The sequence below is a fragment of the Scardinius erythrophthalmus genome, assembly GCF_964197995.2.
Source record: "Scardinius erythrophthalmus genome assembly, chromosome: 2".
In the NCBI taxonomy this organism is placed as follows: Eukaryota; Metazoa; Chordata; class Actinopteri; order Cypriniformes; family Leuciscidae; genus Scardinius; species Scardinius erythrophthalmus.
Window position 1 is genome coordinate 17,632,573 of NC_138222.1, and position 18,797 is coordinate 17,651,369.

Genomic DNA, 18,797 nt, shown 5'->3' on the forward strand with positions numbered 1-18,797 from the left:
AAGTAAAACATTGATAAAGAAAGCAAAACATTGATAAAGAAAGCATCCTCTATAGTTGCAAAACTTAAACATTTAATCAAGTAGGAAAAAAGCATCATAATTAAATCATTTTATAGTAATGTATATTTCCATTACAAATTTTAGCAACTAGAAATGGGGGAAAAACAAACAAACAAACATTTTAACTATTGAAAAGTAAACCCCTATAGATACACATCTACACATTTTTTACAACAAAATACAAGTTATACAGGCTATATAGACTTATCACAAGTTTTGTTTTTTTTACAAAATTGTTTGTTTTTTGTTATAGGTCTTTTTTGCGGGATGAAAACTGCAGCAGGTTCTTGTGATGATTCAGTTTCTCCAATTTGAAGAAATTGTTCGTCGCTTGAATGTTTGGTTTCTGTTGCAGGTGTTTTTTGCGGGATGAAAACTGCAGCAGGTTCTTGTGATAATTGAGTTTCTTCAATTTGAACAAATTGTTTGTCGCTTGAATGTTTGGTTTCTGTTACAGGTGTTTTTTGCGGGATGAAAACTCTGGCAGGTTCTTGTGATAATTCAGTTTCTTCAATGTGAAGAAGTTCCTCATCAGTATCGTGGTTGGGTGTTGTTTGCATTTGTAGAACCTGCATGTTGTGTGTAAATGTTACGGTTAAACTGTTCATGGCCAGGAACAGCTGTTCGATGTCCTGGGCATCGGTGTGGTTCAGGTCAAGTAGTGGTGCTAAAAATGTCTTCAAAATGGAATTTGACACTGTTAAAGAGAGCTCCGTTTTGTTTTCTTTAAACTCAAAAATGCCACCGAGTTTTGTGACGTAAGCGGTGCCACTCCTTAACATTTTGCACTTTGTGCAGCGGTGGAAAGCAAATTGCGGAGAAAAATCTTGCTGAAGAGTGGCACACTTTGGGCAGTGTTTACTAATGTTTATTTGGACACCTTGGAAAGCAGAGGTGATGGTTTTGTGAGAAGTAATTTCGTCTTCAGACATTTGGTGAAGTGGTCCAGTAGAAATTTGAACTTTTGAAGGTGTAATTGTCGAGTGTCTGGTTGATTGTAAAAAGGTTTTTTGTTGGTACCTTTTTGTCATTAAGTTCGTAAAGTCATACGAATTCCCTTGATGGACGTCATTAATAAAGTTGTCCCACAAGGCAATTTGAATTCCTCCGGTTTCATCATTTATCCAACAGTTCATTACCTCTCCTTCAGTCTTGTTAAAAAATACATTTTTAACAGACTGTATCTTTGTTACTTTGGCTTTTAGTGTGGGTATCTGTACACAAAGAGAGTGCGAGAGAGAAATCAGTCATGCCATTTGTTTTCAATGTACTTCAACTTTTAATTTGTATGGAAAAATGTTGTGCAACTTACATGATGCTGTGCATCTAGGGTTTTCATTTCGGCAATGGTGGAGGGGTATAGTTGCTTTGGGGGTTTATGGGGGAATGGTACTTGAGTCACTTCGAGTGTTGTAGAGCTGGTACTCTGGATATCATATTTTGTGTCATTGCTGTCTGGAAAATGAAAGAAACATTTTTAAAAAATTAGATGACAAGGAGGCACATGTGCAATCACTTACATTTTACTTAAAATACCATGTCATTTTTTTTAAATACTAATAATAACAACAAACAAAGCATTGTGAGTTTGTAATAAATGTTGACCACGTCACAAAAGTAAACCGAAACCATGTATACAACTATATACGTGCCTCACAGACATGAGAAATATATTAATGGAAAGTTTGAAATGTCTACTTTAAAAAACATGAACTGATTCAAATCTTAAACACTTTCAGATTATGTAATCTGCATGAAACAGTTTCTTGTTTTTTCAAGACACATTAATTATTGTTTGCAGGTGCACCACAGCAAGCTTTATGCGTTTGAGCACTGATTAGTTGATTATGTACATTGGGGATTAAAGGCTTATGATTTATTCATATAAATGTGCTATCCGTTGACTAATTGCTTAAGTGAACAATTGCTAGTTGACTAGAAAAATCTTGGGCAACCAAAGGAAAAAAAAAAAAGTAAAGTAACTTATGGGATCACAATTAAAAATGACTACAAATAAAAAGTGGAGTAAAATATACAAGGCATACTTACTTGGAACTTTCTTTGCATTCATGAGTTTGATTGCAGAGCAGTTTCTTGCAGCATTGTTCCATGAGGTTTGTTGATTACACTGAAAGATGACGGTGTGGTGGTATGTGTCCCTGTCGGTTTGTAGTGAAGCGGTGAAGTATTTGCTATTAATTTTAGATAGTTTTATGGGTGATACAGAATGCACGTATCCTGAAATTGAGTCTGGAAGTTGGTTCATTTTTCTCTCAATTTTGTTTTTCAATATTTCTGTTCTTACAGTGGAAAAGTTCTAATGGAATTCTTTGCAGGATACTCTGGTATTTAACATAATTCACAATTGATTGGGAATGTACCATTACTAATTAAAACAGATTGAGTTGGTTCATAGTTAATTAATTGGAGTGTGTCATTCGTTGATGTTGATTTTAAGTTTATTAGTTAATTAAGGTCTTTAGTGGTAAGTTGTGGATAGATTAATACCTGTAAGTTAATTGGCTTGTTTGTCATTACACTACATTTGATTTTTGCCTGTTATGCATTTGTGGTATAGGCAGGTAAAAATAATACACCGATTTATGTATAGTTTTTTATAGATATTTACAAGTATTGTGCAATAAAGAAAAATGACAATGATATTTTATGGAATTATTTCTTTATTCATTTTAGTAAATATAATTTTTGTGTGGTAAACTTTGAAAAGTTGAGTGACATGTACAGCAATGATACTGGTATGATGAAACTGTCTGTTAAGTCTGTGTTACTGCTGTTGTTGATATTATCTTTGGTCCAGACAAAGTAATTAATATGAATCAAAGCAGTCAATGTTTGCATACAATGCATCAAATAGAGATTGTGGTAAGTCTATTCAATATTAAGTATCAGTTATATCCATTGAACAACAAAATTCCCTTGGCGGTTTTAGTTAGTGTGTACATTTGGAGTATTAAAGTATTGATGGGTTATTATGTTTACTTCATTTCTATATAGATGAGTACTATTTATTTAATTTTTACCCAAAATGAGGTGATATGAGAATTATGCAGCATGTGTCATGTAATGTCTGTTTCATTCATACATGAAGTTAGAGGGCGCCCTTGCCTAGAAAGTGTTCAAAACATTTCAGAAAATCCTTTATATAGCATTTAACGATCGGTGCAGCTGAATAACATGCAGGTAAAGACATTCTGAGGGATGAATGTTCAAGATAATAAACAAACTTTTATGAAGATATATGTTTTGTGTTATTACAGCCACATCCTAAATATGTGTTTTAAATTACTTCACCGTACATTTAAGCTCTTTATAAGTGCGTTTCTTGTGACAATAATTAATTCTGTCTTGGCAACAAATTGCGAAGTGTCTGCTTTCAAATGAGGCTGAAAAGAGGTGGAGTCATTCGTCTGTGTTCCTAGAGCAGGTGAGGTTGATTCTAAGATAGATCTAAGATAGGTCAGAGCAAAAGATTAGAACAATGCTTGAATCAACACAATTTTTATACTAATCCAACACGGGGTTCGAACCCACAACCGGAACGGCTCGGGATTAGTAACACATGGTTCAGCAGACTGCGCTACTCAGAGGACGTACAATCACAAACTGCAGAGGAGAGGCTTCAGTGTAAGAATGAGCACACAAAAGCAAGTTAGCCAGATTAGCATGCTAAGCTATCTTAATGCTGATGTAGCTTATGGCTTATGACGTGGTACATCCAATCCTGGCAAAATAGATATCCTCGGATTCGACATGACGCAAGGAATCGATAGACACCAATTTTATGATTTTGTGACAAACGGTTCACAAATTACAGCCTCTGAACCAATTTTGGGTCAACCTTGTTAAATTTGATCTCATCTAATCCCACTGTAAGAAACATTAGTACAGCTCTTACCCAGATAATAAAGGAGCTCAAATTTAATTTTTTACACAATTTCAAAGTTGCCCCACACTGGTCTCAAACCCACGACCACAATGGTTCGGGATTCATGACGCATGGTTGAACCGATTGCACCACCCAGAGGACTTGTTTTACAATGCTGCAGAGGAGAGGCTTCAGTGTATGAATGAGCACACAAAATCATGTTAACGAGATTAGCATGCTAAGCTAGCTTAATGCTAATGTAGCTTATGGTTATCCTGATAGCTGAAGAGCCACATTAGAAAGAATGGCATCTGGTTAGCATGCTAACCAATTATTATGCTAAGTTAACTAGCATAAGGCAAAAAATGCAGGCTAGGTCAACTTCGGAGATGAATATCTCGGGAACGGTAGCAAATCTAAAAAATCTGTTCAGTCATTTCTGTGCGGCTCAGTCCAAAGAACATCTGATCAAATTTTGGACAAAATTGAACAAGATTTGAAGGAGGAGTAGCAAAAAAACTGTTTTTCATTTGTTCCAATATGGCGGATAGTCACATTGTTGGAAAATGACAAATGAGATATCGACGGACTCGGCATAAGCCAAGGAACATAATGACGTAAAGAAATCAAAATTTGAACAATGTTTTCAAAAGTTATAAGCGTTTTTGCAAAATACCTTATATCTTTGGAACACTAGGTGGCGCTGTGTTCAATCTTCTCATGTACCTGCAGGACATTGTGTTGATGATCCATACTAAATTTTTTAAAGATATGTCAAATAGTTTAAAAGTTATTGCAAATTATGACAAAATTCAAAATGGCGGACACGTGGTACATCCCATCCTGGCAAAATCGGTATCCATGGATTCGGCATGACCCAAGGAATTCATAGAAACCACATTTATGATTTTCTGACAAACTGTTCAAAAGTTATTGACCAAAATAGCTATTTTCCATATCTCATGACCTGTAGGTGGCGCTGTTCCCAACTTTGGCAAGGTCCCTCAAACCATGCTTCCAATCAAGTGTACCAATTTTTGTTTCGATTGATCAAACTTTGGCCGAGATACAGCCTCTACACCAATTTTGGGTCAACCTCATTAAGTTTGCGACATCATAACTTTTGAACAAAGATGAATAAAAAAATCTGTTCAGTCATTTCTATGCGGCTCAGTCCAAAGATCATTTGAGCAAATTTTGGACAAAATTGGACAAATTTTGAAGGAGGAGTAGCGAAAAAACGGAATACTGTACTTTACAAAATGGCTACTACTGTAATGGGTGGAGTATTAATGTAAGCTATTGATTTTGATCACCATGATGAGATGAATCAAGTGTACTAAGTTTTATTTCTCTAGATCAAAGGGTTCAAAAGTTATAACCATTTCAATGTTGAATTTTTGAACTGGTGGTGGCGCTATAGAGTTGGTCCTAGAGACACCAAATTTGGTCCAATTACTATTCATGGCTATCTCTACAACTGTGCCAAATTTCATCATTTTCCTATGTACGGTTCATAGGGCTGCCATAGACTTCCATTGGCGGAAGAAGAAGAAGAAGAAGAAGAAGAAGAAGAAGAAGAAGAAGAAGAATAATAAGAAAACTAACAGATACAATAGGTGCCTTGCCCCTTCGGGGCTTGGCCCCTAATAATAAGAAAACTAACAGATACAATAGGTGCCTTGCCCCTTCGGGGCTTGGCCCCTAATAAGAAAACTAACAGATACAATAGGTGCCTTGCCCCTTCGGGGCTTGGCCCCTAATAATAATAATAAGAAAACTAACAGATACAATAGGTGCCTTGCCCCTTCGGGGCTTGGCCCCTAAAAACTAACAGATACAATAGGTGCCTTGCCCCTTCGGGGCTTGGCCCCTAATAAAGCTGCAAGCAGCCTTTCCGGGGCCAAGCCCTTCTGGTTGTTTGGCTTGTTTGGATACATTATTTTTTACTAGGAATCTTTTGAACATTGCACAATTCACATGGTTTAACATTTGCTACACATTGGAAATGATTTAACAATCTTCAAAGTTAAAGCCTTTTGCTTTACTTAGTATTTGGTTTACACTCATACACTGTGGTTTGCTTAATAATTTTACAGAGACTTAAGATGTTGAAGGTAGAATCGCTGTAGCACAATGCGGAGCCAGAAGAGCAAAAACAGCAGAAATAGAATGTACATGAAGAACAGATGGGTTCAGAGGTACAGATAGGATAAAATCAAAATGAACAGAAGTTTTGATGAGAACGAACACAGAACGTAGAAAAAAACACACACTTATTTCTAATCCCAGTGTAAGAAACATTAGTAGAGCTCTTACCCAGATAATAAAGGAGTTCAAATGACAATTTTATACACAATTTCAAAGTCGCCCCACACTGGTCTCGAACCCACGACCGGAATGGTTCGGGATTCATGACGCATGGTTGAACCGATTGCGCCACCCAGAGGACATGTTTTACAAAGCTGCAGAGGAGAGGTTTCAGTGTAAGAATAAGCAGACAAAATACATGTTAACGAGATTAGCATGCTAAGCTAGCTTAATGCTAATACAGCTTATGGTTATCCTGATAGCTGAAGAGCCACATTAGAAAGAATGGCATCTGGTTAGCATGCTAACCAATTATTATGCTAAGTTAACTAGCATAAGGCAAAATACACAGGCTAGGTCAACTTCGAAGATGAATATCTCAGGAACGGTAGCAAATATCAAAAATCTGTTCAGTCATTTCTGTGCGGCTCGGTCCAAAGATCATCTGATAAAATTTTGGACAAAATTGAGCAAAATTTGAAGGAGGAGTAGCGAAAAAACTGTTTTTCATTTGCTCCAATATGGTGGACAGTCACATTGTTGGAAAATGACAAATGAGATGTCGTCGGAATTGGCATAAGCCAAGGAACATAATAATGTAAAGAAATCAAAATTTGAACAATGTTTTCAAGAGTTATAAGCGTTTTTGCAAAAGACCTTATATCTCTGGAACACTAGGTGGCGCTGTGCTCAATCTTCTCATGGACCTTCAGGACATTGTTTTGATGAACCATACTACATTTTGTAAAGATATGTCAAATAGTTTAAAAGTTATTGCAAATTATGACACAATTCAAAATGGCGGACACGTGGTACATCCCATCCTGGCAAAATCGGTATCCACGGATTCAGCATGACCCAAGGAATGCATAGATACCACATTTATGATTTTCTGACAAACTGTTCAAAAGTTATTGACCAAAATAGCTATTTTCCATATCTCATGACCCGTAGGTGGCGCTGTTCCCAACTTTGGCATGGAACCTCATATCAAGCTTCTGATGAAGTGTACCAATTTATGTTTCGATTGATCAAACTTTGGCCGAGATCCAGCCTCTTAGCCAATTTTGGGTGGACCTCATCAAGTTTGTGACATCATAGCTTTTGAACAAAGATGAATAAAAAAAATCTGTTCAGTCATTTCTGTGCGGCTCAGTCCAAAGATCATTTGAGCAAATTTTGGACAAAATTGGAGAAAATTTAAAGGAGGAGTAGCGCAAAAACTGAATACTGTACTTTTCAAAATGGCCACTACTGTAATGGGCGGAGTCTTAATGTAATGTATTGGTTGTGATCAGAATGATGAGAGGAATCAGGTGTACTAAGTTTCATTTCTCTAGATCAAAGGGTTCAAAAGTTATAACCATTTCAATGTTGAATTTTTGAACTGGTGGTGGCGCTATGGAGTTGGTCCTAGAGACTCAAAAATTGGTCCAATTACTATTCATTAGCATCACTAGAAGTGTACCAAATTTCATAATTTTCCTATGTACGGTTCATAGGGCTGCCATAGACTTCCATTGGCGGAAGAAGAAGAATAATAATAATAATAAGAAAACTAACAGATACAATAGGTGCCTTGCCCCTTCGGGGCTTGGCCCCTAATTAAACTGCAAGCAGCCTTTCCGGGGCCAAGCCCTTCTGGTTGTTTGGCTTGTTTGGATACATTATTTTTTTACTAGGAATCTTTTGAACATTGCACAATTCACATGGTTTAACATTTGCTACACATTGGAAATGATTTAACAATCTTCAAAGTTAAAGCCTTTTGCTTTACTTAGTATTTGGTTTACACTCATACACTGTGGTTTGCTTAATAATTTTACAGAGACTTAAGATGTTGAAGGTAGAATCGCTGTAGCACAATGCGGAGCCAGAAGAGCAAAAGATTAGTAGAATGCTTGAATACAAGAATCGACTCGACATAATACACAATTTTATGTAGTCATCCTACGCAGGATTCGAACCCCCAACCAGAATGGTTTGGGACTCATAGCACATGGATTAACAGCTTGCGCCACTTAGAGGACATAGAGTTACAAGCTGCAGAGGAGAGCATTCAGTGTAAGAATGAGCACACAAAATCATGTTAACGAGATTAGCATGCTAAGCTAGCTTAATGCTAACGTAGCTTATGGTTATCCTGATAGCTGAAGAGCCACATTAGAAAGAATGGCATTTGGTTAGCATGCTAACCAATAATTATGCTAAGCTAACTAGCATAAGACAACAAACAGGGTCAACTTCAGAGAGGAATATCATGGGAATGTAGACAACTATCAAAAATCTGTTCAGTCATTTCTGTGCGGTTCGGTCTAAAGAACATCTGATAAAATTTTGGACAAAATTGAGCAAGATTTGAAGGAGTAGTGAAAAAACAGTTTTTCATTTGTTCCAACATGGCGGACAGTCACATTGTTGGAAAATGACAAATGAGACATTGTCGGAATTGGCATAAACCAAGGAACGTAATGACATAAAGCAATCAAAATTTGAACAATGTTTTCAAAAGTTAAGCATTTTTGCAAAAAACATAACTCTGGAACACTAGGTGGCGCTGTGTTCAAACTTCTCAGGTACCTTCAGGACATGGTGTTGATCATCCCTACCAACTTTTGTGATATGTCAAATAGTTTGAAAGATATGTAAATTTATGACAAAATTCAAAATGGCGGACACATGGTTCATTCGGAATGTGTAAGAAAACACATTTCTAATTAAATGGGAAGAAAGATTAATGTAAGTATTATCTGGGTAAAAATAATTCAAGTGACAATTCACAGCTTTATAAATGTTCAGAGAAAGAGGAAAATATATATTTATCTGGGTTATAGGTAATTCAGAATGTATCAGTACTGAAGGGTGATAGTTCAGCCCTTATAGTAGTATTTATTTTCATTGTAACAATTCAAAGTTCATTGCAGTGCTGAAACAATTGAATAAACAAGACAATGTATCTGGAATGTGGAAACCACAGTCTTTTGGTCAACTGCATGTCATTTACAACAGTAACATGTGGTTAGCCAACACATTGCAGTTTCTGAGTTCTTGGTTGGGAACAATTTAAGAAAAAAAAATCTGGTTTAACCATTTTTGTGCAGCTCATTTATAATTTGACTGAAATTACACACTAGACATTTAGACCAATAATGGAAATTTTATAGGGGACTAAAATTAAAGTACAGTTCGTATGAAAAGAGGATTAGTTGGAGTTTAAAAACAAACCAAAATTTAAAGCAATATAAATGGAAGTACAGGTACAAAGATAAAGAGGACAAAAGTTAGTGACGTATTGCATTTATTTAGAAGGAAATCAATTTGGGTGAAAAAAAAAGTAACCATCAAAAGTAAAACATTGATAAAGAAAGCAAAACATTGATAAAGAAAGCATCCTCTATAGTTGCAAAACTTAAACATTTAATCAAGTAGGAAAAAAGCATCATAATTAAATCATTTTATAGTAATGTATATTTCCATTACAAATTTTAGCAACTAGAAATGGGGGAAAAAAAAACAAACAAACATTTTAACTATTGAAAAGTAAACCCCTATAGATACACATCTACACATTTTTTACAACAAAATACAAGTTATACAGGCTATATAGACTTATCACAAGTTTTGTTTTTTTTTTACAAAATTGTTTGTTTTTTGTTATAGGTCTTTTTTGCGGGATGAAAACTGCAGCAGGTTCTTGTGATGATTCAGTTTCTCCAATTTGAAGAAATTGTTCGTCGCTTGAATGTTTGGTTTCTGTTGCAGGTGTTTTTTGCGGGATGAAAACTGCAGCAGGTTCTTGTGATAATTGAGTTTCTTCAATTTGAACAAATTGTTTGTCGCTTGAATGTTTGGTTTCTGTTACAGGTGTTTTTTGCGGGATGAAAACTCTGGCAGGTTCTTGTGATAATTCAGTTTCTTCAATGTGAAGAAGTTCCTCATCAGTATCGTGGTTGGGTGTTGTTTGCATTTGTAGAACCTGCATGTTGTGTGTAAATGTTACGGTTAAACTGTTCATGGCCAGGAACAGCTGTTCGATGTCCTGGGCATCGGTGTGGTTCAGGTCAAGTAGTGGTGCTAAAAATGTCTTCAAAATGGAATTTGACACTGTTAAAGAGAGCTCCGTTTTGTTTTCTTTAAACTCAAAAATGCCACCGAGTTTTGTGACGTAAGCGGTGCCACTCCTTAACATTTTGCACTTTGTGCAGCGGTGGAAAGCAAATTGCGGAGAAAAATCTTGCTGAAGAGTGGCACACTTTGGGCAGTGTTTACTAATGTTTATTTGGACACCTTGGAAAGCAGAGGTGATGGTTTTGTGAGAAGTAATTTCGTCTTCAGACATTTGGTGAAGTGGTCCAGTAGAAATTTGAACTTTTGAAGGTGTAATTGTCGAGTGTCTGGTTGATTGTAAAAAGGTTTTTTGTCGGTACCTTTTTGTCATTAAGTTCGTAAAGTCATACGAATTCCCTTGATGGACGTCATTAATAAAGTTGTCCCACAAGGCAATTTGAATTCCTCCGGTTTCATCATTTATCCAACAGTTCATTACCTCTCCTTCAGTCTTGTTAAAAAATACATTTTTAACAGACTGTATCTTTGTTACTTTGGCTTTTAGTGTGGGTATCTGTACACAAAGAGAGTGCGAGAGAGAAATCAGTCATGCCATTTGTTTTCAATGTACTTCAACTTTTAATTTGTATGGAAAAATGTTGTGCAACTTACATGATGCTGTGCATCTAGGGTTTTCATTTCGGCAATGGTGGAGGGGTATAGTTGCTTTGGGGGTTTATGGGGGAATGGTACTTGAGTCACTTCGAGTGTTGTAGAGCTGGTACTCTGGATATCATATTTTGTGTCATTGCTGTCTGGAAAATGAAAGAAACATTTTTAAAAAATTAGATGACAAGGAGGCACATGTGCAATCACTTACATTTTACTTAAAATACCATGTCATTTTTTTTAAATACTAATAATAACAACAAACAAAGCATTGTGAGTTTGTAATAAATGTTGACCACGTCACAAAAGTAAACCGAAACCATGTATACAACTATATACGTGCCTCACAGACATGAGAAATATATTAATGGAAAGTTTGAAATGTCTACTTTAAAAAACATGAACTGATTCAAATCTTAAACACTTTCAGATTATGTAATCTGCATGAAACAGTTTCTTGTTTTTTCAAGACACATTAATTATTGTTTGCAGGTGCACCACAGCAAGCTTTATGCGTTTGAGCACTGATTAGTTGATTATGTACATAGGGGATTAAAGGCTTATGATTTATTCATATAAATGTGCTATCCGTTGACTAATTGCTTAAGTGAACAATTGCTAGTTGACTAGAAAAATCTTGGGCAACCAAAGGAAAAAAAAAAAGTAAAGTAACTTATGGGATCACAATTAAAAATGACTACAAATAAAAAGTGGAGTAAAATATACAAGGCATACTTACTTGGAACTTTCTTTGCATTCATGAGTTTGATTGCAGAGCAGTTTCTTGCAGCATTGTTCCATGAGGTTTGTTGATTACACTGAAAGATGACGGTGTGGTGGTATGTGTCCCTGTCGGTTTGTAGTGAAGCGGTGAAGTATTTGCTATTAATTTTAGATAGTTTTATGGGTGATACAGAATGCACGTATCCTGAAATTGAGTCTGGAAGTTGGTTCATTTTTCTCTCAATTTTGTTTTTCAATATTTCTGTTCTTACAGTGGAAAAGTTCTAATGGAATTCTTTGCAGGATACTCTGGTATTTAACATAATTCACAATTGATTGGGAATGTACCATTACTAATTAAAACAGATTGAGTTGGTTCATAGTTAATTAATTGGAGTGTGTCATTCGTTGATGTTGATTTTAAGTTTATTAGTTAATTAAGGTCTTTAGTGGTAAGTTGTGGATAGATTAATACCTGTAAGTTAATTGGCTTGTTTGTCATTACACTACATTTGATTTTTGCCTGTTATGTATTTGTGGTATAGGCAGGTAAAAATAATACACCGATTTATGTATAGTTTTTTATAGATATTTACAAGTATTGTGCAATAAAGAAAAATGACAATGATATTTTATGGAATTATTTCTTTATTCATTTTAGTAAATATAATTTTTGTGTGGTAAACTTTGAAAAGTTGAGTGACATGTACAGCAATGATACTGGTATGATGAAACTGTCTGTTAAGTCTGTGTTACTGCTGTTGTTGATATTATCACTGGTCCAGACAAAGTAATTAATATGAATCAAAGCAGTCAATGTTTGCATACAATGCATCAAATAGAGATTGTGGTAAGTCTATTCAATATTAAGTATCAGTTATATCCATTGAACAACAAAATTCCCTTGGCGGTTTTAGTTAGTGTGTACATTTGGAGTATTAAAGTATTGATGGGTTATTATGTTTACTTCATTTCTATATAGATGAGTACTATTTATTTAATTTTTACCCAAAATGAGGTGATATGAGAATTATGCAGCATGTGTCATGTAATGTCTGTTTCATTCATACATGAAGTTAGAGGGCGCCCTTGCCTAGAAAGTGTTCAAAACATTTCAGAAAATCCTTTATATAGCATTTAACGATCGGTGCAGCTGAATAACATGCAGGTAAAGACATTCTGAGGGATGAATGTTCAAGATAATAAACAAACTTTTATGAAGATATATGTTTTGTGTTATTACAGCCACATCCTAAATATGTGTTTTAAATTACTTCACCGTACATTTAAGCTCTTTATAAGTGCGTTTCTTGTGACAATAATTAATTCTGTCTTGGCAACAAATTGCGAAGTGTCTGCTTTCAAATGAGGCTGAAAAGAGGTGGAGTCATTCGTCTGTGTTCCTAGAGCAGGTGAGGTTGATTCTAAGATAGATCTAAGATAGGTCAGAGCAAAAGATTAGAACAATGCTTGAATCAACACAATTTTTATACTAATCCAACACGGGGTTCGAACCCACAACCGGAACGGCTCGGGATTAGTAACACATGGTTCAGCAGACTGCGCTACTCAGAGGACGTACAATCACAAACTGCAGAGGAGAGGCTTCAGTGTAAGAATGAGCACACAAAAGCAAGTTAGCCAGATTAGCATGCTAAGCTATCTTAATGCTGATGTAGCTTATGGCTTATGACGTGGTACATCCAATCCTGGCAAAATAGATATCCTCGGATTCGACATGACGCAAGGAATCGATAGACACCAATTTTATGATTTTGTGACAAACGGTTCACAAATTACAGCCTCTGAACCAATTTTGGGTCAACCTTGTTAAATTTGATCTCATCTAATCCCACTGTAAGAAACATTAGTACAGCTCTTACCCAGATAATAAAGGAGCTCAAATTTAATTTTTTACACAATTTCAAAGTTGCCCCACACTGGTCTCAAACCCACGACCACAATGGTTCGGGATTCATGACGCATGGTTGAACCGATTGCACCACCCAGAGGACTTGTTTTACAATGCTGCAGAGGAGAGGCTTCAGTGTATGAATGAGCACACAAAATCATGTTAACGAGATTAGCATGCTAAGCTAGCTTAATGCTAATGTAGCTTATGGTTATCCTGATAGCTGAAGAGCCACATTAGAAAGAATGGCATCTGGTTAGCATGCTAACCAATTATTATGCTAAGTTAACTAGCATAAGGCAAAAAATGCAGGCTAGGTCAACTTCGGAGATGAATATCTCGGGAACGGTAGCAAATCTAAAAAATCTGTTCAGTCATTTCTGTGCGGCTCAGTCCAAAGAACATCTGATCAAATTTTGGACAAAATTGAACAAGATTTGAAGGAGGAGTAGCAAAAAAACTGTTTTTCATTTGTTCCAATATGGCGGATAGTCACATTGTTGGAAAATGACAAATGAGATATCGACGGACTCGGCATAAGCCAAGGAACATAATGACGTAAAGAAATCAAAATTTGAACAATGTTTTCAAAAGTTATAAGCGTTTTTGCAAAATACCTTATATCTTTGGAACACTAGGTGGCGCTGTGTTCAATCTTCTCATGTACCTGCAGGACATTGTGTTGATGATCCATACTAAATTTTTTAAAGATATGTCAAATAGTTTAAAAGTTATTGCAAATTATGACAAAATTCAAAATGGCGGACACGTGGTACATCCCATCCTGGCAAAATCGGTATCCATGGATTCGGCATGACCCAAGGAATTCATAGAAACCACATTTATGATTTTCTGACAAACTGTTCAAAAGTTATTGACCAAAATAGCTATTTTCCATATCTCATGACCTGTAGGTGGCGCTGTTCCCAACTTTGGCAAGGTCCCTCAAACCATGCTTCCAATCAAGTGTACCAATTTTTGTTTCGATTGATCAAACTTTGGCCGAGATACAGCCTCTACACCAATTTTGGGTCAACCTCATTAAGTTTGCGACATCATAACTTTTGAACAAAGATGAATAAAAAAATCTGTTCAGTCATTTCTATGCGGCTCAGTCCAAAGATCATTTGAGCAAATTTTGGACAAAATTGGACAAATTTTGAAGGAGGAGTAGCGAAAAAACGGAATACTGTACTTTACAAAATGGCTACTACTGTAATGGGTGGAGTATTAATGTAAGCTATTGATTTTGATCACCATGATGAGATGAATCAAGTGTACTAAGTTTTATTTCTCTAGATCAAAGGGTTCAAAAGTTATAACCATTTCAATGTTGAATTTTTGAACTGGTGGTGGCGCTATAGAGTTGGTCCTAGAGACACCAAATTTGGTCCAATTACTATTCATGGCTATCTCTACAACTGTGCCAAATTTCATCATTTTCCTATGTACGGTTCATAGGGCTGCCATAGACTTCCATTGGCGGAAGAAGAAGAAGAAGAAGAAGAAGAAGAAGAAGAAGAAGAAGAATAATAAGAAAACTAACAGATACAATAGGTGCCTTGCCCCTTCGGGGCTTGGCCCCTAATAATAAGAAAACTAACAGATACAATAGGTGCCTTGCCCCTTCGGGGCTTGGCCCCTAATAAGAAAACTAACAGATACAATAGGTGCCTTGCCCCTTCGGGGCTTGGCCCCTAATAATAATAATAAGAAAACTAACAGATACAATAGGTGCCTTGCCCCTTCGGGGCTTGGCCCCTAAAAACTAACAGATACAATAGGTGCCTTGCCCCTTCGGGGCTTGGCCCCTAATAAAGCTGCAAGCAGCCTTTCCGGGGCCAAGCCCTTCTGGTTGTTTGGCTTGTTTGGATACATTATTTTTTACTAGGAATCTTTTGAACATTGCACAATTCACATGGTTTAACATTTGCTACACATTGGAAATGATTTAACAATCTTCAAAGTTAAAGCCTTTTGCTTTACTTAGTATTTGGTTTACACTCATACACTGTGGTTTGCTTAATAATTTTACAGAGACTTAAGATGTTGAAGGTAGAATCGCTGTAGCACAATGCGGAGCCAGAAGAGCAAAAACAGCAGAAATAGAATGTACATGAAGAACAGATGGGTTCAGAGGTACAGATAGGATAAAATCAAAATGAACAGAAGTTTTGATGAGAACGAACACAGAACGTAGAAAAAAACACACACTTATTTCTAATCCCAGTGTAAGAAACATTAGTAGAGCTCTTACCCAGATAATAAAGGAGTTCAAATGACAATTTTATACACAATTTCAAAGTCGCCCCACACTGGTCTCGAACCCACGACCGGAATGGTTCGGGATTCATGACGCATGGTTGAACCGATTGCGCCACCCAGAGGACATGTTTTACAAAGCTGCAGAGGAGAGGTTTCAGTGTAAGAATAAGCAGACAAAATACATGTTAACGAGATTAGCATGCTAAGCTAGCTTAATGCTAATACAGCTTATGGTTATCCTGATAGCTGAAGAGCCACATTAGAAAGAATGGCATCTGGTTAGCATGCTAACCAATTATTATGCTAAGTTAACTAGCATAAGGCAAAATACACAGGCTAGGTCAACTTCGAAGATGAATATCTCAGGAACGGTAGCAAATATCAAAAATCTGTTCAGTCATTTCTGTGCGGCTCGGTCCAAAGATCATCTGATAAAATTTTGGACAAAATTGAGCAAAATTTGAAGGAGGAGTAGCGAAAAAACTGTTTTTCATTTGCTCCAATATGGTGGACAGTCACATTGTTGGAAAATGACAAATGAGATGTCGTCGGAATTGGCATAAGCCAAGGAACATAATAATGTAAAGAAATCAAAATTTGAACAATGTTTTCAAGAGTTATAAGCGTTTTTGCAAAAGACCTTATATCTCTGGAACACTAGGTGGCGCTGTGCTCAATCTTCTCATGGACCTTCAGGACATTGTTTTGATGAACCATACTACATTTTGTAAAGATATGTCAAATAGTTTAAAAGTTATTGCAAATTATGACACAATTCAAAATGGCGGACACGTGGTACATCCCATCCTGGCAAAATCGGTATCCACGGATTCAGCATGACCCAAGGAATGCATAGATACCACATTTATGATTTTCTGACAAACTGTTCAAAAGTTATTGACCAAAATAGCTATTTTCCATATCTCATGACCCGTAGGTGGCGCTGTTCCCAACTTTGGCATGGAACCTCATATCAAGCTTCTGATGAAGTGTACCAATTTATGTTTCGATTGATCAAACTTTGGCCGAGATCCAGCCTCTTAGCCAATTTTGGGTGGACCTCATCAAGTTTGTGACATCATAGCTTTTGAACAAAGATGAATAAAAAAAATCTGTTCAGTCATTTCTGTGCGGCTCAGTCCAAAGATCATTTGAGCAAATTTTGGACAAAATTGGAGAAAATTTAAAGGAGGAGTAGCGCAAAAACTGAATACTGTACTTTTCAAAATGGCCACTACTGTAATGGGCGGAGTCTTAATGTAATGTATTGGTTGTGATCAGAATGATGAGAGGAATCAGGTGTACTAAGTTTCATTTCTCTAGATCAAAGGGTTCAAAAGTTATAACCATTTCAATGTTGAATTTTTGAACTGGTGGTGGCGCTATGGAGTTGGTCCTAGAGACTCAAAAATTGGTCCAATTACTATTCATTAGCATCACTAGAAGTGTACCAAATTTCATAATTTTCCTATGTACGGTTCATAGGGCTGCCATAGACTTCCATTGGCGGAAGAAGAAGAATAATAATAATAATAATAAGAAAACTAACAGATACAATAGGTGCCTTGCCCCTTCGGGGCTTGGCCCCTAATAAAGCTGCAAGCAGCCTTTCCGGGGCCAAGCCCTTCTGGTTGTTTGGCTTGTTTGGATACATTATTTTTTTACTAGGAATCTTTTGAACATTGCACAATTCACATGGTTTAACATTTGCTACACATTGGAAATGATTTAACAATCTTCAAAGTTAAAGCCTTTTGCTTTACTTAGTATTTGGTTTACACTCATACACTGTGGTTTGCTTAATAATTTTACAGAGACTTAAGATGTTGAAGGTAGAATCGCTGTAGCACAATGCGGAGCCAGAAGAGCAAAATATTAGTAGAATGCTTGAATACAAGAATCGACTCGACATAATACACAATTTTATGTAGTCATCCTACGCAGGATTCAAACCCCCAACCAGAATGGTTTGGGACTCATAGCACATGGATTAACAGCTTGCGCCACTTAGAGGACATAGAGTTACAAGCTGCAGAGGAGAGCATTCAGTGTAAGAATGAGCACACAAAATCATGTTAACGAGATTAGCATGCTAAGCTAGCTTAATGCTAACGTAGCTTATGGTTATCCTGATAGCTGAAGAGCCACATTAGAAAGAATGGCATTTGGTTAGCATGCTAACCAATAATTATGCTAAGCTAACTAGCATAAGACAACAAACAGGGTCAACTTCAGAGAGGAATATCATGGGAATGTAGACAACTATCAAAAATCTGTTCAGTCATTTCTGTGCGGTTCGGTCTAAAGAACATCTGATAAAATTTTGGACAAAATTGAGCAAGATTTGAAGGAGTAGTGAAAAAACAGTTTTTCATTTGTTCCAACATGGCGGACAGTCACATTGTTGGAAAATGACAAATGAGACATTGTCGGAATTGGCATAAACCAAGGAACGTAATGACATAAAGCAATCAAAATTTGAACAATGTTTTCAAAAGTTAAGCATTTTTGCAAAAAACATAACTCTGGAACACTAGGTGGCGCTGTGTTCAAACTTCTCAGGTACCTTCAGGACATGGTGTTGATCATCCCTACCAACTTTTGTGATATGTCAAATAGTTTGAAAGATATGTAAATTTATGACAAAATTCAAAATGGCGGACACATGGTTCATTCGGAATGTGTAAGAAAACACATTTCTAATTAAATGGGAAGAAAGATTAATGTAAGTATTATCTGGGTAAAAATAATTCAAGTGACAATTCACAGCTTTATAAATGTTCAGAGAAAGAGGAAAATATATATTTATCTGGGTTATAGGTAATTCAGAATGTATCAGTACTGAAGGGTGATAGTTCAGCCCTTATAGTAGTATTTATTTTCATTGTAACAATTCAAAGTTCATTGCAGTGCTGAAACAATTGA